At 44.9% G+C, this 11056-nt stretch overlaps 1 long non-coding RNA gene across 1 annotated transcript in view; it reads left to right on the top strand.

Moving 5' to 3' along the window:
* The first annotated feature begins 2980 nt into the window (after positions 1 to 2980).
* Positions 2981 to 11056, top strand: part of LOC142657400 (uncharacterized) — a 78983-nt gene continuing 70907 nt past the window's right edge. Inside the window, exons 1-2 of the long non-coding RNA XR_012849924.1 lie at positions 2981 to 3258; positions 6316 to 6432. This is a non-coding gene — a long non-coding RNA (uncharacterized LOC142657400). The remainder of the gene's footprint in view (positions 3259 to 6315; positions 6433 to 11056) is intronic.

Genomic DNA, 11056 nt, shown 5'->3' with positions numbered 1-11056 from the left:
ACTGTCACGCAGGCGGGCGACCCAAAATGTTCCACTACTCTGCTCTAGAACTGATAAAAATATACAGATGTAGCAGAGCCGAGTTGGTACAGCAATCTGTGGCTTTACATAGGACTGCAGGTAATCTGCTATGTTAGGCCTTATTTACATGAGTGTATTTCACGTCCGTGATACGCGCGTGAAAATCGCGCGTCGCACGGACCTATGCAAGTCAATGGGACCATTCAGACAATCAGTGTCTTTCACGCAATGTGTGTCCGCTGCGTGAAAGACACGACATGTCCTATACTTGTGCGTTTTTCGCACACCACGCACCCATTGAAGTCAATGGGTGCGTAAAAATCATGGACAGCACACGGACACGTTCGTGTGAATAAGGCCATATGTTTTTGTGAGTATGAGAGAGCGCCTGTACGGTGAGTACGCATGAGTAAGTGAGTAAGTATGTATGTATGGCTGCCTATATATGTATTTATGTGTATGACTGCCTGTGTCAGAGTTTAGGTATAGACTCTCGCATGCAGATTTTGTAAGATTTTGGACAATGCATGAAAAAACCTGTAAAAAAACCCTAAACATGTAAAAATACAAGTAGGAGTGTGAGCGCCTGTGTATGAGTGGCTGTCTATGCATGTGTGCGTGTATGTGTGTGAATTCTTATGAGTGTGTGTGTGTGCGTGCATGTCTGTTTATATGAGTCAGTCCCCGGTATGTATGCATGTACGTGTATGTGTGTGTGTATATATGTATGTGTGTATATATGTATGTGTGTATATATGTATGTATGTATGTATGTGTGTATATATGTATGTATGTGTACGTGTATGTATGTATGTATGTGTGTGTGTATGTATGTATGTATGTATGTATGTATGTGTGTGTGTATATATATGTATGTGTGTGTGTGTATGTATGTACACTACCGTTCAAAAGTTTGGGGTCACCCAGACAATTTTGTGTTTTCCATGAAAACTCACACTTATATTTATCAAATGAGTTGCAAAATGACTAGAAAATATAGTCCAGACATTGACAAGGTTAGAAATAATGATTTTTATTTGAAATAATAATTTTCTCCTTCAGACTTTGCTTTGGTCGCTCCATTTGCAGCAATTCCAGCATTGCAGACCTTTGGCATTCTAGCTGTTAATTTGCTGAGGTAATCGGGAGAAATTTCACCCCATGCTTCCAGAAGCCCCTCCCACAAGTTGGATTGGCTTGATGGGCACTTCTTGCGTACCATACGGTCAAGCTGCTCCCACAACAGCTCTATGGGGTTGAGATCTGGTGACTGCGCTGGCCACTCCATTACAGATAGAATACCAGCTGCCGGCTTCTTCCCTAAATAGTTCTTGCATCATTTGGATGTGGCTTTGGGTCATTGTCCTGTTGTAGGATGAAATTGGCTCCAATCAAGCGCTGTCCACAGGGTATGGCATGGCGTTGCAAAATGTAGAGATAGCCTTCCTTATTCAAAATCCCTTTTACCTTGTACAAATCTCCCACTTTACCAGCACCAAAGCAACCCCAGACCATCACATGACCTCCCCCATGCTTGACAGATGGCGTCAGGCACTCTTCCAGCATCTTTTCAGTTGTTCTGCGTCTCACAAATGTTCTTCTGTGTGATCCAAACACCTCAAACTTCCATTCGTCTGTCCATAACACTTTTTTCCAATCTTCCTCTGTCTTTTCCTTTTATTAGCCAGTCTCAGGTATGGCTTTTTCTTTGCTACTCTGCCCTGAAGGCCAACATCCCGGAGTCGCCTCTTCACTGTAGACGTTGACACTGGCGTTTTGCGGGTACTATTTAATGAAGCTGCCAGTTGAGGACCTGTGAGGCATCTATTTCTCAAACTAGAGACTCTAATGTACTTGTCTTGTTGCTCAGTTGTGCAGCGGGGCCTCCCACTTCTCTTTCTACTCTGGTTAGAGCCTGTGTGTGCTGTCCTCTGACGGGAGTAGTACACACCGTTGTAGGAAATCTTCAGTTTCTTGGCAATTTCTCGCATGGAATAGCCTTCATTTCTAAGAACAAGAATAGACTGTCGAGTTTCACATGAAAGCTCTCTTTTTCTAGCCATTTTGAGAGTTTAATCGAACCCACAAATGTAATGCTCCAGATTCTCAACTAGCTCAAAGGAAGGTCAGTTTTATAGCTCCTCTAAACAGCAAAACTGTTTACAGCGGTGCTAACATAATTGCACAAGGGTTTTCAAGTGTTTTCTAATCATCCATTAGCCTTCTAACACAGTTAGCAAACACAGTGTACCATTAGAACACTGGAATGATGGTTGCTGGAAATGGGCCTCTATACACCTATGTAGATATTGCATTCAAAACCAGACGTTTGCAGCTAGAATAGTCATTTAGCACATTAACAATGTATAGAGTGTATTTCTGATTAATTTAATGTTATCTTCAGTGAAAAAACTGTGCTTTTCTTCCAAAAATAAGGAAATTTCTAAGTGACCCTAAACTTTTGAACGGTAGTGTATGTATTTATGTACCGATGTATGTATGTATGTCTATGTGTTTGTGTATGTGTATGTACCTATGTGTGTGTGTATGTATGTATATATATATGTGTGTGTATGTATGTATGTGTGTATGTATGTGTGTATATATGTATGTGTGTGTGTATGTATGTGTGTATATATGTATGTCTGTGTGTATGTATGTATGTATTTGTGTGTGTGTGTGTGTGTGTGTATATATATATGTATGTGTGTATGTATGTATGTACCAGTGTATGTGTGTATGTGGACTTGTATGAGTGTGTTTATGAGCCAGTGTTTGTTTATGTGAGTGCTTTTGTGTGTATATATTTGTGTGTATGAGGGCCTGTGTATGTGTGTGCACATTTCTTTTATTTATGGGGGCAGAGCTTTTTAGCTGTTATTTCCCATTACTCGGCGTGTGCTCTGCTACATACTCCACCACCTATGATATTAGCAGTGGCGTAGCTATAGGGGTCGCAGCGGTCGCAGTTGCGACCGGGCCCCTAAGCCTGAGGGGCCCACGGGCCCCCCTCGCCACACTTAGTGTCCGTATCATTGCTTCTTAGATAAAATCGATCTTTACACAGCGCATGAGCAGTAGCTTGTGTGTATCAGCGTGTGTACTCCCCCTCCCTTCTTGTGCTCTGAGGCACTGGATTGGAGGAGACAGGGGAGGAGGAGCCTAGATACACACACTGCCGCACGCTGTGTAAGGAAAAAGCTCATGTCTCATCCCTGCTCGTTTCCCCGCATCCATGTGAGTTCTGGACAGGCATCTCTTGTAATTACATTGTCTCTCTTTAGTGTTTTTTCCTATACTGTTTGATCTTTGCTGTCTCTCTCTCTGTTCTTTCCATCCTGCAAATAGAGGACAGAACGGGAGGATTCAGCAGTGAGAGCAGCGCAGACAGGACACTGATAAGAGGTTACTGAGGGTCATAATTCATCACAGGACAGCTCAGCCTCCAGTTATCGGGAAGACACTGATAAGGGGGCTAGAGGTTACTGTGGGTCATGAATGATTGCACATTACTGGAGGTCTGGAGCTGTGCTGTAATGTGAAACTCTGCTATGCCAGTGTCCATTGGAAACTATAAAAAATAAAGAGGCTGCTCCTAAAGGTTTATAAAGTTGTTTTTTTTGCCAGAATCATAAATTATCACCTATCCTTAGTGATCATTTTGTTTTCGCTGGGACACCCACCAATCATGAGAACTGGGGTTCCAAACCCCCCCATTCCTCCTCACTGTAAGCAGGACATTGAATGGAGCAGTGATCGTGCATGCACTCTACATTGCTCCATTCAAAGTCTATTTACGTCATTGTCATAGACCGTGAATGGTGCGGCGGGCGTATGCTCAACAGCCGCTCCATTCAAGCTCCTCTTTACTGCAGGGGTGCAGTGAGGAGGCTCAGAGGGTTTGGGACCCCTGGTCTCTCGATCGCCTCCAGCAATAAGAGAATGATCAAATATACTGTGGGGGGCAAAAAAGTTGGTATTGTGGCTGTATAAGGCACAAAGGAGGGTATTACTGTGGGGCACAAAAAAGGCATTCTGATTTTGTGGTGGGGGCACTATTACTTTGTAGGGAACAAAAGGGGGCACTAGTACAGTTTGGGGCACAAATGGGGCCACTATTAAGGTGGAGAGGGCACTAAGAGGGCTATTGGGGCTAACAGCATAATTTGTAGTTTGTGTGAAGAGACAAGTGGTGGCTGGAAGAAGTCATGCCGGTCTGGCATGGATAGAGTAGAAAAGGGAAATCGGGATACAACTGTAGTGTATTAATTTTTCACTGTGTAGAGCTGGTATATGACCTTTATTTGGTGACTTCATTATTTAGGTATACTATCATACATGGAACTGCGCCGCTTTAAGCCTGCCGTGTTATAAAAGTTGTTTTATTCGTCTCTGATGTATATATTTTTGTTTTGAGGGGTTACTTTAGAGACCCAGTAATGCAGCTGAAAGTTAGAGAGAAGATGCGTAGGGGGGCCCAAACTCAAAGTTTGCACCTGGGCCCATGAGCCTTTAGCTACGCCCCTGGATATTAGGCTCACTCCACTGCTGAGTATTTATACGTGATGGATTCATGAATTTTCTGCACAAGGGGATTATGCCATGTGCAAATATTTGCAATACGACTTAATGATGAAAAATGAAACACTCACAGGAGCGAAGGCCAGCAACACAGTTCTGATTTGCCCCAACACAGGATTACATGTCCCAACCATGTACTGGAGCCTCCGCGGGCGTGAATCGGTTAAACTTTAATACCAACCACTTAAGTAAACAGGCCCTTGAGCCATTCACCGCTACATATGAAAATGAGGATATCACGTCCGTCTCTTTAAGAGGGAGCTTAAATCAGGTGCAAGGAAAAATTTACTGATTATTTATGCATGATTTCTGAGCATAAATTAAAGAAAAATTACAAACCCATCACATCGCCATGTCAGAACCCACCGAAGCCTGAGCAGGGAGAGGGGGGAATGAAAGAGGTGGGGACTGAGATAGGAAGGCAGGGAAAGAGAGGCAGGGAAAGGAAGCCAGGGAGAGGAAGGCAGGGAGAGGGAGGCAGGGAGAGGAAGGCAGGGAGAGGGAGGCAGGGAGAGGGAGATGGAGGCAGGGAGAGGAAGGAAGGAAGGGAGACGGAGGCAGGGAGAGGAAGGAAGGGAGAGGGAGGCAGGGAGAGGGAGGCAGGGAGAGGGAGGCAGGGAGAGGGAGGCAGAGAGAGGGAGGCAGGGAGAGGGAGATGGAGGCAGGGAGAGGAAGGAAGGGAGACGGAGGCAGGGAGAGGAAGGAAGGGAGGCAGGGAGAGGGAGGCAGGGAGAGAGAGGCAGGGAGAGAGAGGCAGGGAGAGAGTGGCAGGGAGAGGGAGGCAGGGAGAGAGTGGCAGGGAGAGGGAGGCAGGGAGAGGGTGGCAGGGAGAGGGTGGCAGGGAGAGGGAGGCAGGGAGAGGAAGGAAGGCAGAGGAAGGCAGGGAGAGGAAGGCAGGGAGAGGAAGGCAGGGAAAGGAAGCTAGGGAGAGGGAGGCAGGGAGAGGAAGGCAGGGAGAGAGTGGCAGGGAGAGGAAGGCAGGGAGAGGAAGGCAGGGAGAGAGTGGCAGGGAGAGGAAGGCAGGGAGAAGGAGGCAGGGAGAGGCAGGGAGAGGAAGGCAGGGAGAGGGAGGCAGGGAGAGGGAGGCAGGGAGAGGGAGGCAGGGAGAGGAAGGCAAGGAGAGGAAGGCAGAGAGAGACGCAGGGAGAGGAAGGCAGGGAGTGGGAGGCTGGGAGAGGGTGGCAGGGAGAGGAAGGCAGAGAGAGACACAGGGAGAGGAAGGCAGGGAGTGGGAGGCAAGGAGAGGAAGGCAGGGAGAGGGAGGCAGCGAGATGGAGGCAGAGAGAGATGCAGGGAGTGGGTGGCAGGGAGAGGGAAGCAGGGAGAGGGTGGCAGGGAGAGGGAGGCAGGGAGAGGGAGGCAGGGAGAGGGAGGCAGCGAGATGGAGGCAGAGAGAGATGCAGGGAGTGGGTGGCAGGGAGAGGGAAGCAGGGAGAGGGTGGCAGGGAGAGGGAGGCAGGGAGAGGGAGGCAGGAAGAGGGAGGCAGGAAGAGGGAGGCAGGAAGAGGGAGGCAGGGAGAGTGTGGCAGGAAGAGGGAGGTAGGGAGAGTGTGGCAGGAAGAGGGAGGCAGGGAGAGGGTGGCAGGGAGAGGGTGACAGGGAGAGGGTGGCAGGGAGAGGGAGGCAAGGAGAGGGAGGCAGGGAGATGGGGGAGGAGTGCTTATACCCGGGCCACTGAGAAAGTTATTTTAGGAAGAGATTTTTTTTCCCCAGGTTGATGCGGGAGAATGAGAGACAGAGGTGAAGATGTCTCACCATCCAGTAAGAATCCTGATGGATCCTAAATGACAGCTTAGTGGATGAAGGACATTGGAGGTGACATTTTGTCAGGTACATTTACTATGGCTCCGCCGGAGGGGGTCACTTTCCCCCTGTTACTCAGTTTATGTCACTCACAATGTCATTTTTCCCCTCTCGGTTCACAAGTCTAACACTTTCACTCCTTTACAGTTGACTTTTACCTGGACAATTTCCCTGTTATAATACACTACAGATGTAGTAGAGCTGAGTTTCTCAAACGTAACACAGCTGAGTTTATCCAAAGTACTAAAACATTAATTTGTCATATGTAGCAGAAGTGCGTTTTTTCAGTTTTCACAGTGATTATGTAATGACGGGGGTGGGGAGACAGACAAGTGAGCCCTAATCTACCCGCCACTCAGTCCCTGCCTACTTGCAACGACCCGCCCTAGGCGACGGGGTACAACTGGGCGACGGTCCCTACACTCAATAAGTGCACGACAGACAAACAGACAAGGGTACACAGAGCTAGGGGGAGAGAGGGGCAGTTGCCCACGGCAACACCTTGAGCAACAAGAGAAGTGAACAAGCCGAGTCAAACCAGGAGAGTACGAGGTGCCAAACGCAGAGCAGGAGAGTAGTGAACAAGCCGAGTCAAACCAGGAGTGTACGAGGTACCAAACGCAGAGCAGGAGAGTAGTCAGCAAGCCGGGGTCAATATGAAGCAAGGACAATAGTACAAGAAGCTGCAGCAGGGCCAGGAAACCAAACGAGAAGAATCACAAGCAAAGGAGGAACAGGAAAGGCAGGTATAAATAGACAGAGGGCGGGAGCTAGGTCCGTCTGGCCAGGCTGTGATAGGCTCTCCCACTCCTAAGCCTGCCACCCTGAGTGGTGGAAGATGGAGTCAGTCTCACAGACATAGAAGCAGGTGCAGACTGATTACCTATGGGCGTTAACCCCAAGGCTGGGCCTGGCAGATCCTTTACAGATTAGTTTGTCAAATGTAGCAAGGGTGGCTTTGTTAGAAGTAGAAGTTTGTCAGATGTAACAGTTGTGAATTTGTCAGATATTTTAAGAATAAGTTCATCAGAAGAAGCAGAGTTGGATTTGTTAGAGGTATTAGGGAGAAGTTTTTAGTCAAACACTCTCCTGACAGCTTAGCTGAGCTCCTATAATGCAGAGGGGAGAGGGGGGTAGTAAGTTTTTTTTCTTAATCAAATGACTACAGGGCCTGGTATAAAGACAACATTGCCAAGAATGCAGCGCCAACTACGAGTAGACAAGGAACAAACTGGTAATGATGGGATATTTAGGGTTCTGAAGCCTCCAGAATTGTGAGTGCAGCTCTGGAGTATAATACAGGATGTAACTCAGGATCAGTACAGGATAAGTAATGTAATGTATGTACACAGTGACTCCACCAGCAGAATAGTGAGTGCAGCTCTGGAGTATAATACAGGATATAACTCAGGATCAGTACAGATTGAGTAATTTAATGTATGTACACAGTGACTCCACCAGCAGAATAGTGAGTGCAGCTCTGGAGTATAATACAGGATGTAACTCAGAATCAGTACAAGGTAAGTAATGTAATGTATGTACACAGTGACTCCACCAGCAGAATAGTGAGTGCAGCTCTGGAGTATAATACAGGATGTAACTCAGGATCAGTACAGAATAGGTAATCTAATGTATGTACACAGTGACTCCACCAGCAGAATAGTGAGTGCAGCTCTGGAGTATAATACAGGATGTAGCTCAGGATCTGCAGGAAGTTTACCATACTATATTATACTGTCCCTTCCCATTACATTTGTTGTGACTCGCATTGTAATCGCCACCGTCTTCTGATCTTCATTCTGTCTGAGTGTTACGTGCAGACACATATATTTGTACATCTATTCATAATCCGGTCATTTAAGCTGAAATTGATCTGTGTCCCCTTCCTGCAAGGTCGACTTTCGGCAGCTCACTTAAGAGTTCAATTTGCCTTGTGTTTCTTATCAGAAGTATAAGTACAGGTTACACGGAGCCGCTCTACAGCCGCCGCCGCCGCTCCTCTCCGGTAATGGAAAATGTATTCTAATGTTCTTGTGTTATTTTGATGCAAGCTGGGACTCTGGGCTCGGATAGAAGGGCGATGATTTTGGCTACATCCAGAAAGCTCATTTTTTCCCTCTCGGATTCCTGGCTTGCTGCCCACTTGGCCCTGACAGATAGAAATCAGGCTGCAATCATCAAGAGAACGCAGGCGAGCAGGAGATGCATTTCTCTACAGACAATATGCAGCAAACATTTCATTTGCACACTCGAAAGCCCTCGTAAACCTTGTAGGGGATTTAATAAATCAAGGTTTAAAGGTACAGTGTCAGATTCCAATTAAAACCCATTTTCAAGTCTTCCCCTTTCAGGACTCTTATCTAAAAGCCAGAATGGAGAGAGGCTACAAAGAGTGTCTCTGGAGGACCCGGCACATTCATGCAATACAAGGACAGCACATAGATTAAAAGGGGCACAGTGTAATGCTTCATTTCACCTGTGGTGGAGCTGCAGGAAAATTGAACACTTGCTGCCAGATCTCCCACACAGATTACAGGTGATCGCTGTTGGTCCCAGCAGGGGGACACACTGTGATCAGTTTATTTTCGGGGAGCCCTTCTAATAAAACGGGGTTATGTAAGCAGACAACCACTTTTGAAATGCTCAATAATGCCATGCACTTGGAGAGAGGAGACCCAGCCCTGGTTGGCCTCATGTCCATTGTTAATCTGCTGACTGTGTTCTGGTCCTGCGCCTGCAGTTCTCCAGCTGTTGTGAAACTACAACTCTCAGCATGGAGCCGCAGGCTGTCAGGGCATGCTGATAATTGTAGTTTTGCAACAACTGGAAAGCGAAATTTTGGAGTGCGTTTTTTTTAACCCCTTTATAAAAGAACATTTAATTCACTGTAGGATATGAATGACCCTCCCCGGAACACGTGGTTTTATCAGCGGGGCCTGATGTGGCTGCAGTGTTTTGCTTGCATACATTTTGCCTCTTTTTTTCAGACTTTCTCGCCTTATTTATTCAATATACTATTGAAAACAGGTTTTACGCTACATTTAGCCCAGCTGGATCCGGCTCATTTACAGTAGGAAAATCACAACTTACAGTGCGCTGCGTATCATCACCATCTTGAGTTGTCTGCTGATGGAGAGGACAAGAGGATTATAGCGGCCACTTTATATCTAATCCTGTGTGCTACAGCTTCTACTTGTATATAGTGATATGGAGCATGCTGGTATAACCTGGGTATCTTCTGTATATAATTATATATGTACAGCTGGTATAAGTTATACATCTTCTTGTATATAGTGATATGGAGCATGCTGGTATAACCTGGGTATCTTCTGTATATAATTATATATGTACAGCTGGTATAAGTTATACATCTTCTTGTATATAGTGATATGGAGCATGCTGGTATAACCTGGGTATCTTCTGTATATAATTATATATGTACAGCTGGTATAAGTTATACATCTTCCTGTATACAGTGATATGGAGCATGCTGGAATAACCTGGGTATCTTCTGTATATAATTATATATGTACAGCTGGTATAAGTTATACATCTTCTTGTATATAGTGATATGGAGCATGCTGGTATAACCTGGGTATCTTCTGTATATAATTATATATGTACAGCCGGTATAAGTTATACATCTTCTTGTATATAGTGATATGAAGCATGCTGGTATAACCTGGGTATCTTCTGTATATAATTATATATGTGCAGCTGGTATAAGTTATACATCTTCCTGTATATAGTGATATGGAGCATGCTGGTATAACCTGGGCATCTTCTGTATATAATTATATATGTACAGCTGGTATAAGTTATACATCTTCTTGTATATAGTGATATGGAGCATTCTGGTATAACCTGGGCATATTCTGTATATAATTATATATGTACAGCTGGTATAAGTTATACATCTTCTTGTATATAGTGATATGGAGCATGCTGGTATAACCGGAGTATCTTCTGTGTATAATTATATATGTACAGCTGGTATAAGTTATACATCTTCTTGTATATAGTGATATGGAGCATGCTGGTATAACCTGGGCATCTTCTTTATATAATTATATATGTACAGCTGGTATAAGTTATACATCTTCTTGTATATAGTGATATGGAGCACGCTGGTATAACCTGGGTATCTTCTGTATATAATTATATATGTACAGCTGGTATAAGTTATACATCTTCTTGTATATAGTGATATGGAGCATGCTGGTATAACCCGGGTATCTTCTGTATATAATTATATATGTACAGCTGGTATAAGTTATACATCTTCTTGTATATAGTGATATGGAGCATGCTGGTATAACCCGGGTATCTTCTGTATATAATTATATATGTACAGCTGGTATAAGTTATACATCTTCTTGTATACAGTGATATTGAGCATGCTGGTATAACCTGGGTATCTCCTGTATATAATTATATATGTACAGCTGGTATAAGTTATACATCTTCCTGTATATAGTGATATGGAGCATGCTGGTATAACCTGGGTATCTTCTGTATATAATTATATATGTACAGCTGGTATAAGTTATACATCGTCTTGTATATCGTGATATGGAGCATGCTGGTATAACCTGGGTATCTTCTGTATATAATTATATATGTACAGCTGGTATAAGTTATACATCTTCTT

The sequence above is a fragment of the Rhinoderma darwinii genome, chromosome 7, assembly GCF_050947455.1.
Source record: "Rhinoderma darwinii isolate aRhiDar2 chromosome 7, aRhiDar2.hap1, whole genome shotgun sequence".
NCBI lineage: Eukaryota > Metazoa > Chordata > Amphibia > Anura > Rhinodermatidae > Rhinoderma > Rhinoderma darwinii.
Note: the sequence above shows the minus strand (reverse complement) of the source record. Positions and strands in the feature narration are given on the sequence as shown.